The 14,231-nt window shown below is 46.2% G+C and overlaps 1 protein-coding gene across 2 annotated transcripts in view; it reads right to left on the bottom strand.

The window, feature by feature from the left end:
- The window catches only part of LOC120997812 (arylacetamide deacetylase-like), a 104,608-nt gene that overhangs the window by 35,137 nt on the left and 55,240 nt on the right, over window positions 1-14,231 (bottom strand). The window lies entirely within an intron of this gene.

Genomic DNA, 14,231 nt, shown 5'->3' with positions numbered 1-14,231 from the left:
ATATCCAGACATATGGTATTAAAAGGCATTTAGGTCTAGTGCAGTGACGGTTATCGTCTATATCCCTGATGATCTAGGGCACTGAAGTGGGCAAAAGAATGCATTCCTGGTGGTGTATACAACAATAAATGAGTTAATGACTGCACCCCTGGTGATGTAGGGTAGTAAAAGAGTCAAAGTCTGTATCCCTTGAGGCCTATGGCAGTGAAGAAGTTAATCTCTATATGCCTGGTGATCTATGCTGTTAGTGTAAGCATCCCTGGTGATCTAAAATAGAAAAAGAATTCATGAAATATTCCTGGTGGTCTAGGACATTGAAGGGGATAATGCCAGAATTCCTGGTATTTTTAGGCATTAAGAGAATAATATCAGCATACCTTGTGGTCTAGGACAGTAAATGGGTTAATCTAAGGATCCCTGTTGGTCTAAGGCAGTGTAGCCAATGACAGCTTACTTGGGGGCTTAGGACAGTGAATGGGTTGATACAAGGATCCATGGTGGTCTAGGGCAGTCAAATGGTAAATATTAAAATCCATAGTGGATAGTAGTGGAAAGGGTAAAGCTGTATAACTGGGTTTCAGTGGTTACTGACCCATCTATGATTCAGCATTGCTCTGGCTGTAACTTCATGTTTTCTCTCTGGACCAATCATAGAAATAAGTGTAGGTATAGGGAAGGGATAGAGAGGACAGTGCAGTTGTGGCCACCCCATTCTCTCTAGGATCGGGTACAGTGATACTGGTGCACTGTGCCCATTGCTTAGGGAATGGTCACAACTGCAACCTTTATATCTACTGTACACCAGTGCACATATTCCATCTGCTCTGGATAGTTCTAGGATCAAAGAGGATCCTATTGGTTGGACTCCACAAATTCATGGCCTGTTATAAAATAAATAACTAGGATTGTACAGTATACCAGAACATGGATGTATGCATATTGAATCATTGTATTTTAAATTCTATATTGTAAAATATTGTTGTTATAACGAACTGAATACAACTGCCACATTACAACACGACCATTATCATCAAGTATTCACCCACTTTCACATAATTATGTTTTTGTATTCATATTTTAAAGCAATAGCCATAGAAAAAATCCAATTTATATAAAAACTAAAAATTATTTGCAGCCATCATATAAAAACAGACTAAAGGAAAAAACAGCATCTATGAGATTCTTACTCATGCTATAACGTACTTTAGTGATTGTGAATAGGCAAGTGAAACACATTAGTGAATCACATGAGCAATTATATTCGAATCACACAAGGTGATATCATGTTACTTGTACAACACAATTACTTGTCAAAAAATATATGTATATTAAACTACCCCTAGCTAGCACAAGCAATCACCTTAGCTGACAGATTCATTACCTGAATCTCAGCTACTTCTTCGTGCCACGATAGAGGTGTGCACCATGAGTGTTTGCATCCCATTCACAGTTTTTTGTCCATTGTTGCAGGAATTTTTTTTAATCCACATTTTCTCTCCATGCTTGATGGCTGATTGTCTCATGATCTCTTTCCACAAGCCCCTAAGCGGAGTCAGAAGACTGCTTCTATTGAACTGATGTTGACCTGGAAAAGTTAACCCTTTTTCTACGAGACACCTTTAAAAAATAAAATAAAAAATAGAACACAAAGTTGCTGGTAATATTTTAGTCCAGAAATAAACCGAATCAGTTCTATAGTCCTGCAAGTCCCTCATGAATTTATTTTGTTTTCTCTCTATTATGGTGTCTTCCAATTTAGCAATATAATTTTAGAGTTTTTAATCCAATTCAAAAATGCTGAGGATAGTTCATCTATATAAAATAAAAAAAAGAAGACATCCCCTTTAAGCCTTTACAGGCCTTTATAGTGGTGTAGAACACTGTGCCTTGCAGTAACAAGCATAGGGAGTCTGCTGTGGTAGTGAAATAATACTGCGAGTCAGTATGACATGCAGATGACAGGCGTCGCTCTTAGAATCACTGCAGAATTCACTTATTTGGGCAGTCACTGGGCCAAAACTGACCAAATAACTCAAGTACGGTATGGCCTTACAGGTCGATGTTGGCACCAAGAAGAAGCGCACTCCTTGTACACCGTTGACAGCTGATTCCACATAGATGTCTACAGAACTTGTTCTATTAAACGCTTACACAAGTAGAGCCCCCCGACAGAGTGGAGAGGGTGTCAGCAGCAAGTTTGTGTTAATGTCACTGATTATTTTGCCCTTTCTCCATCAGAACAATAACCCCCAAAAAATGTATCCTGTCTGTTGAGCATACGCCTTCACTCGGTCAGCATTTGGTCAGTAATCCATCAGTATTGCTAATGCAAAAAAAACAGGAGTGGATACAATACAGATATGACACGTGAATTTAATATTTGCATGTCTTCTGTGTTTTGTACCCACTCCTGCTTTTGGCTACCAAATCACAAGCCAATTCTGATGGGACCATACAGGCCTTACAGCTACTACACAGACAGGATCCATTGTGCAACTCACAGATCAGAAGGATCAAATAAATGATGATGTCAACCAAGCAAAAAAAGGCTAAATAATGGCCCAGTCATGAAGTGGGGAGGGTGGGAACAGCATGAGTCCACAGAGTGGCCCTATGACATAGTGGTGAGGTGGAAGCAGCATGGGGAGACCACAGAGAGGCACAATGACAGTGTGTAGATGACAGCAGCATCAGGAGACCACAGAGTGGCAAGGTGACATAATGAGAGGTGGAATCAGCATCAGGAGACCATAGAGTGGCCCGGTGACACAGTGGGTAGGTCGGTGGCAATATGAGTACTGAAGATGGTGGGTGAAAGAAGGAGCACTTGGCATCAGATATGTGACATCAGGCGGGTGGCAGCATCAGAATAGTAGATGAGGCAAGTAGCCAGAAGGAAACGGTCACTTTTGTCAAAGTGTTGGTGTGGCACCATGGATGATCTAGTCTGATGCATCAGGCATTGGTAGGTGGAAATCCTGGCTGATCCACACCCGATTCATCTTGACAAAGGTCAGTTTCTCCACATTTTGGGTGGACAGGCGAGTTCTTCTTGGGGTAACTATGGCCCCCACCACACTAAACACCCACTCTGATGCCACACTACTGTCCAGGCCAGACAGCTTTTCCAGGGCAAATTCTGCTAGTTGAGGCCACAAATCTAGTTTGTAACACCAAAAAAGAGAGACAAGGCTAGCATAAATAGTAATGGATGTAAACTTTATTATAGTCTCAACAAGAGACAAGAATGTATTAAAATGCACATAAAAAACAATACAATGGTAAGTGGGGAGCACTCAAGATGATGGAGCACCACTGAATAACAGAACATATCAAGGCTGGAAGAATGATACAAATATCCTACAATGTGTACGTATGGCGCAAAGCCAAATATCAAATATATAAAACCTAGCCAAGGCTAATAGGCCTAGATCAGAATGAAATACAATACATGCCAAGATATAAAGTGCATAGTGCAGAACATGACAAAGTGCATAAGTATATCACATGAAAAGAGCCATAGAAAAGCTATACAGTAAATACCTGAGTGGTGAACCAACAGAGCCCACTCTGTTGGTTCACCACTCAGGTATTTACTGCATAGCTTTTCTATGGCTCTTTTCATGTGATATACTTATGCACTTTGTCATGTTCTGCACTATGCACTTTATATCTTGGCATGTATTGTATTTCATTCTGATCTAGGCCTATTAGCCTTGGCTAGGTTTTATATATTTGATATTTGGCTTTGCGCCATACGTACACATTGTAGGATATTTGTATCATTCTTCCAGCCTTGATATGTTCTGTTATTCAGTGGTGCTCCATCATCTTGAGTGCTCCCCACTTACCATTGTATTGTTTTTTATGTGCATTTTAATACATTCTTGTCTCTTGTTGAGACTATAATAAAGTTTACATCCATTACTATTTGTGCTAGCCTTGTCTCTCTTTTTTGGTGTTACATCGTACGTGCAGGCTCAGCACGTGTACTCACATTTCCTGTGAGTCATTCTCTATTGGTGATACACAAATCTAGTTTGGCTGCCCATTAGTCCAGCGGATCTTCAATGTGGTGTGGCAGGGCACTGTCCAGGTGTGCCACCACCTGCTGGTTCAGGTCCTGCTCCAGGTCTAGCTGCTGCTGGTGAGTAGTTTCTTCACTAGGTGGGTGAAGAAAGCTGCTCATCAGTGACTCTAAACTCAAGTTGCTGCTGATGGGGGAACTGCTCCTACCCCCACACCCTGACACAGCAGCCATGGCAAAGGAACGTGAGCACAGAGGGCCCCACGGTCAGACCTGCAAGAGGATGGACGATGGTGCAGATAGGCAGCAGCCAACTCACTATATAGGAGGTCTCTATAGTAGTTCAGATTGTCCTCCCTCTCAGCGGGAGTGAAAAAAGGCCCCTATTCTGGACCGGTAGCAAGGGTCCTCTGCTGAATAGTGACAATTCGGGTGTCACTGCGCAAGCAAGTGAGCATGCATCGGGCCATTTGTGCAAGTGACTTGGAGGGACTCCCTGCCTCCATCTCCACTGCATCCTGCGACGGTGTGTCTGGGTCTTTTGCCTTGTCTTCATCATCGCCCTGTAGCTCCTCTGGTTGCTCCTGCTCCTCCTCTCCTGTCATCTGTGTGTAAAAACTACCCATTTTGCTACATATTGCTTATGCTCCAATGTCCTCCTCCTCCTCCAGTTCAGCTACCACAGGGCTCATGTGGCCATGAGATCTAGGCGCCTGGTCTCCAGTCCCCTGACCAGCCAGATTTACCAGCATCTGTTCCAGGACATAAAGCAGTGGAATGACGTTGTTTATCTCGTAGTCCTGGTGACCAACAAATAACGTGGCCTCCTCAAAGGGCCTGAGCAAATGGCAGGTGTCACGCATGAGCTGCCACTGGCTGACATCGAAGTTACACAGAGGAGTACTCCTGTCAGCTGGGACCATCAATAAATCATTTATGGCCTTTCTCTGTTCATAGAGTCGGTCCAAAAGATGGAGGGTGGAATTTCAATGGGTGGAAACGTGCTTTGCGGTGTACGAGTGGCTGAAGAGCATGCAAAGTTTCCTGGGCATGTTTAGGATGTCTTGCAGATGGGTGGAAGACTTCAGGAACCGCTTAACAACCAGATTGAACACATGTGCCATGCAGGGCGTATGGCTCAGCCTTCCTTGATGCAGCACTGACACCATGTTCGTCCCATTGTCGGTCACCATGGTTCCGATTTTGAGTTGTCACAAAGAAAGCCAGGATTCAATTTCTTGATGAAGGACACGGAGCAGTTCCTCCCCTGTGTGACTCAGTTTGTCCAGGCAAACGAGGTGCAGAACAGCATGACACTGTCGTGCCCTGCACATGTGGTATGCTGGAGGGGCACTGTGAATTGTCCCTGCAGTAGAGGCTGAGGACACAGTGGAGGATGAGGAGACAAAGGTGGACATTGTGGCAGGACCAACAGCATGACGTGGAGGCAGAAGCGTTGTGACATGGCAAAGTTGCTGGTGTGGCTATGCAGGAACCACATTCACCCAGTGGGCCATAAAGGACATGTATTGTCCCTGACAGTTGTTACAACTCCACACGTCGGCACTGCTGTGCACTTTGGCAGACACCGACAGGCATCAAGGACTGGCCCACCTTCTGTTCTACATATTTGTGCAGGGCTGGTACTGCCTTTTTGGCAAATAAATGATGGCTTGGGACTCTCCACCTCGGCTCGGCAAAATCCATCAGTTGTCTGAAAGGTGCAGACTTCACTACTTGGAAAGGGAGGGACTGCAGCACCAGCAACTTGGAAAGGAGCATAATCAGCTTCTGCGCCGTTGGATGAGTGCACGCATACTGTGGTATCTTCGCAATCGCTTCGGTGATCGATTGCTGACGGAATGACTGACGAGGAGTAAGAGGAGGAGGATCAGGAACAGCAGATGATGGGAAGAACAGACAGCTCCCTTTGGCTGAGGTGGTGGAGTCTCGACTGCCTAAAACCAGATGTGTGCCACTGGGTGATGCAGTGGTTGCTGCAGCAGGCTGGACCACCACACCGGAGCCACGGTTCTCCCAGGCCACTTTATGGTGAAGCTGCATATGTGTCATGGTGCGGTGTGGATAGTAAACTCCACACCGAACACAAGAGGGTAGGGAAAAAGGTACTAGGCCTGGAAACTAGGGAAAGGGGAAAGTTCAAGACCTAGTAAATCCCGAAACCGAGCCCTGACTACTATTAGTATGAACAGACCTCAATGGTAGGAATGAGCATACGCAGGAACCTAGAGCCCTATCTGACCCTAAAGGGCACTGGAAATAGTGTCAGGACAAAAGATGTCCTGTTCCTTCCCAGCTGAAGGAACAGGAGACTCCCTCATGCCTAATACCAAAAGATAGGGGAGTACAACAAACAAGAAATAAGGAAAAGACACTTCACTCCGAAGTGCGAGGACAAGAAGGAACTCGGAGGAGTACCAACACCAGCACTTCTACAACCAGAAAGAAGCTATAAACAGCATAGCATGATAGGTGAGACCACAATAAATAGAGGAGTTGGAATGACCACTTAAGTTTCACCTGAGACAAGAGGTGTGGTCATACCCAGCAACAACACAGAAACAAGTGAAACCAAAGAGGCTGTCAGATCACATCATGTGTAGCCAGTCTCTTAGATCTTCTGACCCCTGTCATGGGAGAGACCGTGACAATATGTTGACGCAGTGCCTTGGTGCCAACATTGGCACCCTGGCCACGCTTCACGCTTCCTCCAGCTGCTTAGCAAAAAACTGCCAAACCGCCGAGTAGGTGATTTTACCCCCAACACTACGCACTACCTCCGCTGCTTCCGTTAACCCGTGCACCACTACTTTCCGGGCAGTTAGGCTCCTGTGAACTGGTGGTCTACCCTGGGCATGTTTGGCTACCGACCTTCCACTGCTGCCACCCTGCTGACTCCCGGCCACGTTAGTGACTTGCTGGCTCTGCCGCTGCCTCACGGGCAAGCTGCCACCCTTTTCTCCTGATGATGATGAAGCCCCTAATTCACCGGGATACCAAGTACGATCAGCTACATCATCATCATCACTACTTGCCCGCTTAGCGGAGGAAGCGGCGGATGTCTCGTCCACATCTTGTCTGGACAATAGCTGCTGACTGTCTTCTAGTATCTCGTCCTTGCTGTATAGTGGGACTGAGCCCACAGCATATAATACTTCTCTGGTTGAGGCAACAGAAAAGGACAGAGGCAGGTTGAGGACAGATGAGGGCACAGGGACTGCTCCCGGGCCATGCCAACTAAGGTTTGTGTCTGACGAACCCACAGACTCATGGCTGGTTGTGTCCGATGTCACTTGGGACAAAGTGGGTAACCGGGTTAACCATTCAAGAACCGCTGGGTTGCTGGTCAAGACACGACCGCTAGAGGACACCGGGAGCTTAGGCCTCTCGCTACGACTCCTGCTGCCACCCACCCCCTTACTCTGCTGAGACCTGTGCCTGCGCCAGAAACATATAGGCCTCTGCCACTCCCCTGTGCAGGGCCTGACACTTCTGTCTGACAGATTTTTTAGATCAAATAAATAAATAGAAAATTCAAACACCCCCAAAAAGTCTGTAATTTTCTCACTTCACCACACAACAGCAAATCCTTTTTTTGCGCCACTAATACACGCAAAAAGGGCTTTAGAACTTATAACTGGACCGCTGAATGGCAAATATATTTTTCTTTTGCACTAATACATGACCAAAAGGGATGTACTTCTTGCTAATAAGCCCTTTTTTCCCCACTAATACAAGGCAAAAAATGCTTTACAACATATAACTGCCCCGCAATAAGGGCAAATAACATCTGGAAATATTTCCTTGTAATAACCCGTTAATACCTGTATCAAACAGCACTTGCACCCCAATAACAAGAATGGTTTGCTGGAATTACAGAGCTGTATAATGGCAATTTGGATCCGTAGTAAGTGCAGCAAGGTGTAGTAGGATTGTTCCCATTATCCAGGATGTAACCTCCCCTACTGAACCCTGTTCTACATAAAAGCTGTGGAATGATTCCTCCCTATCCTTTCCCTACACCTTGAATAATCTTTCCCGGCACTTGTAAATCGTTTTTTGTTTTTTTTTGCACAATGAAGTTTTTTCTAGCACTGTCCCTACCGCCTGCTAACATCTCTCCCTGCACTAAGTACACTGGAAAATGGCAGAATCCAAGATGGCTGAGGCTGTTTATAGGGCTGTGACATCACAGGGCTGGCTGCTGATTGGCTGCATGCATGGCATTATGGGTGATCCCGGGTTCCCAGAGTTCCTTGCTCCATGTCCTCACACCTGCAGCAGCCATTTTAGGAAAAAATGCGATTCGTTACCACAAAGCGTGAGGAAATATGGATTCAGTGCGAATCAAATTTTTCCTGAAATTCGGATTGAATTCCACTTAGTCAACTTCGATTCGCTCATCACTTATTATGATAAAACCATCCAGATTTAAATACACCTTTATATTAACTAAGCTAATATAAATGTTTAATAAGGGTGGCTCTAAGACAATGACAAGGCGTTGGTATGGAGATTTTACCTATGCCAAGTCACCATTATAAGACCTTTCAAAAGCCTTTTAGCACACATTGCCTCTCCAACAAACAAATAAATGAATGTTGCAACATAATGTAAAAGAATGTACCAGGTTCACCCAGGAGCAGAATGTTGGCATTATATCTTGTGAGGTTAGCCAACCCAGTATAATACTAACCAAAGTTCATGCACAACCCTGATAAGGTTTAAAATGTCCAGAGTATAGTTCAAATAAATTATATTAGCAGCTGGCAGTTAAGAGTTTTTCAGAGCAGCAATAATAACTGGCAACAGGGTCAGAGCGGCTTCAAAGGCGGCAGCCAGTGAATGGCTGAGTGTGCTTTTTTATTCATTTTCTGTGTGCAAGGGCATAATTACAAAAGGCTGGGCCCCATAGCAAGTTTTTGAACTTTCCCCCACCTATTTTGTAAAACTGCCCTCTTGATGCCCCCACAAAGTAGTTATGCCCAAAAGTGCCCCTACATAGTAGTTATGCCGCATAATGCCCCTCGTAGTAAAATGGAGTCAGTGCCCTCACACAGTAGTTATAACCCAATAGTGCCCCTACACAGTACTATTCCCCTTATTTAAGTTAATGCTCCCTGCGGTGTGAATAAAAAATAAAAAAAACAGTAAGAACTACCTAGCTCTGTCCCCCTAATGAATGAAGCACATCTTTGCTATCCCTAGCACGCCTGATGCAGTGATGTCATGGCACCTGCTGGGATGAGTAGATGAGAACATGCTGGGGGATGATCTTCGGCCTGCGTACTCTTCTACTCGGTCTAACAGACACAATGATGTCACTGCATCGTGACTGCTGGAGAGAGTATGATCGGGGAATGAGGCCTGGGCTGTAATGGATGGCAGACACCAATCATAGCCTGGGCACACATGCCGTAATTATAACTGTGTGTACTGCCAATAGGGTGTCCTCATTCATAACCCCAAAAAGGAGGAAATAAGATCCCCAAACGGAAGACATCATACTCGAGAAAGTGGGTGTCAATACTACAACACAATAGAAACCACAATCTATATCACCATGGCAGCCAAATTGAAGTGGAAATCTACAACATAAATCCTTGCTTTATTCACCAAACAGGGTGGCGTGATATTTAACACCTTTCCTCATTGACTCAAAGAGTTTGGCATTGGAAATTATAGTAAGGAGGTACAATACATAAGAGGAGAGAACTACAACTCCTAGCATGTCCAAGAAGTTATTATGGGAAATCAGAACACATTACAGGGAGGAGGTATAAGAGGAGAGAACTACAACTCTCAGCATTTCCATGGCTCTCACAATAAACCCATTGCCTCTCCAGTTTCTTCTCTACACAAAGCGCTGCCCCTTATGGCACATGACACCATCACAGGTCTAGAAGGCCATGAAATGGTTAATGAGAGGGCCAGGGACTGCAGGTGAAAGTAAAAGAAAGGGGATTGGAGTATTTGTACCCCCAGTTTCCCGCCTGTTAGGTTATGGGGGGTGGAGCTGGGAAGTTTATAAAAGAGGCGGGGTGTGGTAACTGCCTACCTTTGTCGGGAGTCAGCGTAAGGAACAAGGGGGCAGCATCCAGTTTCTTTCTCCTCATGGCAGATGCATTACAACAGCTCATCCTGGCTAAGGTGTCCCAGGAGGGTACAGGCTGTCTGGAGCAGGCCGTGGCAAAATGCAGGGAAGCTCCTGTTGCTGCGGCTGCTGTGCCTTGTAGCTCAGATCAAGGAGGTAGGCCGCATAGGCACAGTCGCCCACCCACACGCCTCATCCCCAGTTCCCCTCCTATATCTTCCCAGAAAAAGCCTTCCCCATCCAGGGGGCATACGGTTCAGGATCCTGGTCGGGTTCGCAGGGCAGCTGCAGGGGGGACACAGCATAGGGCCAGGGGAGGTAGGGCTGCACGTGCTTAGTGAGCAGCCTGGCTGAGGGGGCTGCTCAGGCTGTACAGCAAGGAAAGGAGGTTGCAGATGCACTCTGTAGGGAAAAGGTGAGCGCTCCTGTCCTGCTTTCAGAGGTTGAAGTACATGGTCCAGCGGCAGCACCATGGCTCGGCCGACACAGTAAGAGTGAGGAGAACGTGGATATCAAACAGTATTAGTCTCCCCCATGCTTCAGGTGACGGTACTTCAGTTTCCACCCCTCCCCCTGGCTGCTCACTGCTTGGCTCTGGGTCCCTGCAGTGAACGGCCACGCCACCTGCTAAGAGAGCAATTGATAGTGTCCTCCCCTTCAGGCTTCTGTTAATGTTGCTGCTTTTACCCATTTCGGTCAGCAGGTGGCAGCAGAGTCCTCTGCCTGCATGAGGGTGCTATGTTCCAGAGTCAGCTGGTCCAGGACTCTCAGAGAGTTGTGAGCCATACCGTAGTGGGTCAGGCTTTGGTGCCTTCCCCACGGGTGCGGAATAATATTTCTGCTGCTACATTTGCAGTTACTCCATCACGACAACACAGAAGATCTCATTCCAGGCACAGGAGATGCAGAGGTCAGGTTTCGAGATCCAGGTGATACAGAAGGGATCAGCGGCGTTCGCCTTCGCAGAGCCATTCCTCTTCTTCATCATATTACTCATCCCCCTCTACACCACCGCACTCGCATAGCAGCAGTCACTCTTCTGCCCGCGCTCGATCAGCGGCTCATGCGGAATCAGTCACAGGATCAGAAGGCGTGCCTGCTATGCTCCCGCCTTCTGTTCCCGTGCAGATTGCGTCAGGCGGTGAGTACTCCTGTTTAGTCGGCATTTAGCAGTTAGTCCATCGGTTGGTTATCAAAAGCAACAGACGTTTGATATTGGCCCAACGTCCACAGCACCCCTTTCAGGGAAGTTCTGCTGCACCCGGTCAGCAGACCGGTGCAGCATCCTCCAAGCCCTTTGGAACTTGCTAGTTGTATAATGAGGGGCACTGCCGCTTCTATGCCACCTGCAAATTCCAACACGAGTGCTCCATATGCGGACGGAGTCACTCGGCACTCCGCTGTTTCCGGCGGTCACGTCAGCCAGGAGGTGGAGAAGTTTAGGTTAATACACCATCTTTCTTTCCCTCCTGGGACTTTGGTAAATGACGATATCGCCAAAGAGGATGCGACAGTTTCATATAGGGCAGTTTCGTTAGTTCGTTCGGCAGGCCTGGGGGCATTACTGGCGAAGTCGGACATTGAGTCTGTGTTTTGTTTGTTGCCAGTCCATCCTGACTGTGTTCATTTGCTGGGGAATATTTTGTGGACTAATGTTTGCCCATGGGATGTTCAATTTTGTGTTATTTTTTTGAAGTCTTTAGTTCCTTTTTGGAATGGACAGTAAGAGATGAAACAGGTTGTGTATCTACTACAGAATTTCAGCGTATTGATGTCCAATCTGGGGGTCCCCCTTGCAATGGATAAAACGGAAGGTCAGTGTACATGTTTATAATTTCTGGGAGTGGAGATTGACACGGTTAGTATGGTATTTAGGCTACCCCAGGACAAATTGTCTTGTTTAGTGACGATGGTCAGTCAGTTTGTGTTGGCCACAAAGGCAACTTTACGCCAAACCCAGGTTTTGTTGGGTTTGCTAAATTTTGCTTGTAAGGTTTTGCCAATGGGCAGGGCATTTTGTCGGCGTTTATCATTGGCCATGCGCAGTGTGCAACACGCTTAACATTTTATACGTCTTGCAAGAACTTTGAAGGAGGATCTGTTGGTGTGGCAATCCTTTTTACATTCTTTTAACGGACGGGTGATTTGTCAGGCATTGGAAGGGTCTATGTTGATTTGTGTCTGTATGCAGCTGGGGGTGATGGTTTTGGGGTAATTCTCGCATCTCATTGGTGCCGGGATCGTTGGCCAGTTAGTTGGAGTGCCTTGGATTTGACACGCAATTTGACTCTGCTAGAACTGTTCCAGATAGTGGTGTCAGTGGACCTATGGGGAAGGGAGATGGCCAATAAGAAGATCTGTTTTTTGACAGACAATATGGCAGTGGTGCAGGTGGTCAACAAACAATTGTCTTCATCTTTGCCTGTCTTAGCGCTTCTCAGACATTTGATTCTTTGTTGCCTTTGTTTGAATATTTGGTTTAGGGTGAAACATGTCACGGGTAGACAAAATGTTTTAGCTGATGCTTTATCCCGTTCACAGATGACTCAATTTTGGGAACTTCACCCACTGGTGGATGAGGAGGGGGCTTCCTGCCCGGAATTCTTATGGAACCTGATAGAGAGGAACTTGTAAAGCTGTTTCGGGCTTCAGTTTCAGAAGGCACTTGGCAGAGTCATCAAACATTCTGGTTGCAACGGTTGTCAGGTATTTGGGGGGATTGTTCCTATGCAGCCTGACGAGTTGCTGTGGGCTACTCTTCAATTTCTGTGGTTTGTAAGGTATATCGGTGGCATCTTTCTTTTTACAGCTACATGGCTTACAGGATGTTACAAAGCACTTTCTGCTGCGGCAAATTGCTAAGGGATGGAAAAAAGGCTCCTCTGGGGTAGATATGCTTAGACCAGTTTCCTTTTCCTTTTTGGCTGAACAGAGGGCCACAATTCGTCCTGTTGGTTTATCTCTAGGGATTCTGGATGTGGAGGTACATTGGATAGGAATTAGAGGTTTGCGGTGGGCTGGTGTGTTAGCTGAGGTGGTAGAAATTAGCTGTCAAGGTGTAGATAACTTAGTGTTGATCATCCACGCAGGTGGAAATGACTTAAATAAGGTTAAAACAGGGGATATGATTTAGTAGATTAGACAGGATTTGGTCGATTTTTTTGTAAAGTGATTATAGTCTGGTCTGAGATTATTCCGCGGCAGAGGACAACAAGTCAGAACAACAAGTCAAGGAGGTGTTGTTCTGTGGCATAGGAAGATTGAAGGGGATAACCAGGCTCTTCTTTTGCCGGATGGTGTGCATTTAAATTAGATTGGCCTAGGTATATTTTTGGCTGGATTGCAGGATGGGGCGGAAAGAGCGTTGGCTTTGTTGGGTGGGGTTGGCCGGAATTCACAGTAGGTCTACTCTGCTTTCCTCGGTGGTGGTAGTCTGTGCCCAAAGAAAGAAAGGGAGGTCCTCACGCTTGCTGTCTAACAGCTTGCATTCAGATGAGATAGAGAACATTGATGGTATTCAGTATTTGGCTTAAAGGGCATAGACTTAAAGATTGTTTAATTTAATAAAGCTGTGGCCAATCCTACTTAACCCAAAACATTGGTGTATAGTCGTTAGGCTACTTTCAGACTAGCGTCGGGGCTCCGCTTGTGAGCTCCGTTTGAAGGGTCTCACAAGCGGCCCCGAACGCATCCGTCCAGCTACTAATGCATTCTGAGTGGATGCGGATCCGCTCAGAATGCATCAGTCTGGCAGCGTTCAGCCTCCGCTCCGCTCAGCAGGCGGACACCCGAACGCTGCTTGCAGCGTTCGGGTGTCCGCGTGGCCGTGCGGAGGCAAACGGATCCGTCCAGACTTACAATGTAAGTCAATGGGGATGGATCCGTTTGAAGTTGACACAATATGGCTCAATTTTCAAACGGATCCGTCCCCCATTGACTTTCAATGTAAAGTCTGGACGGATCCGTCTGAACAACTTTCAGACTTAGAATTTTTTCTAAACTATAATGCAGACGGATCCGTTCTGAACGGATCCAAACGTCTGCATTATAGGAGAGGATCCGTCTGTGCAGACACCAGACGGATCCTCT

This window comes from Bufo bufo, chromosome 4, assembly GCF_905171765.1.
Source record: "Bufo bufo chromosome 4, aBufBuf1.1, whole genome shotgun sequence".
NCBI lineage: Eukaryota > Metazoa > Chordata > Amphibia > Anura > Bufonidae > Bufo > Bufo bufo.
The sequence above is the reverse complement of the archived record's forward strand: the minus strand, read 5'-3'. Positions and strand labels throughout refer to the sequence as shown.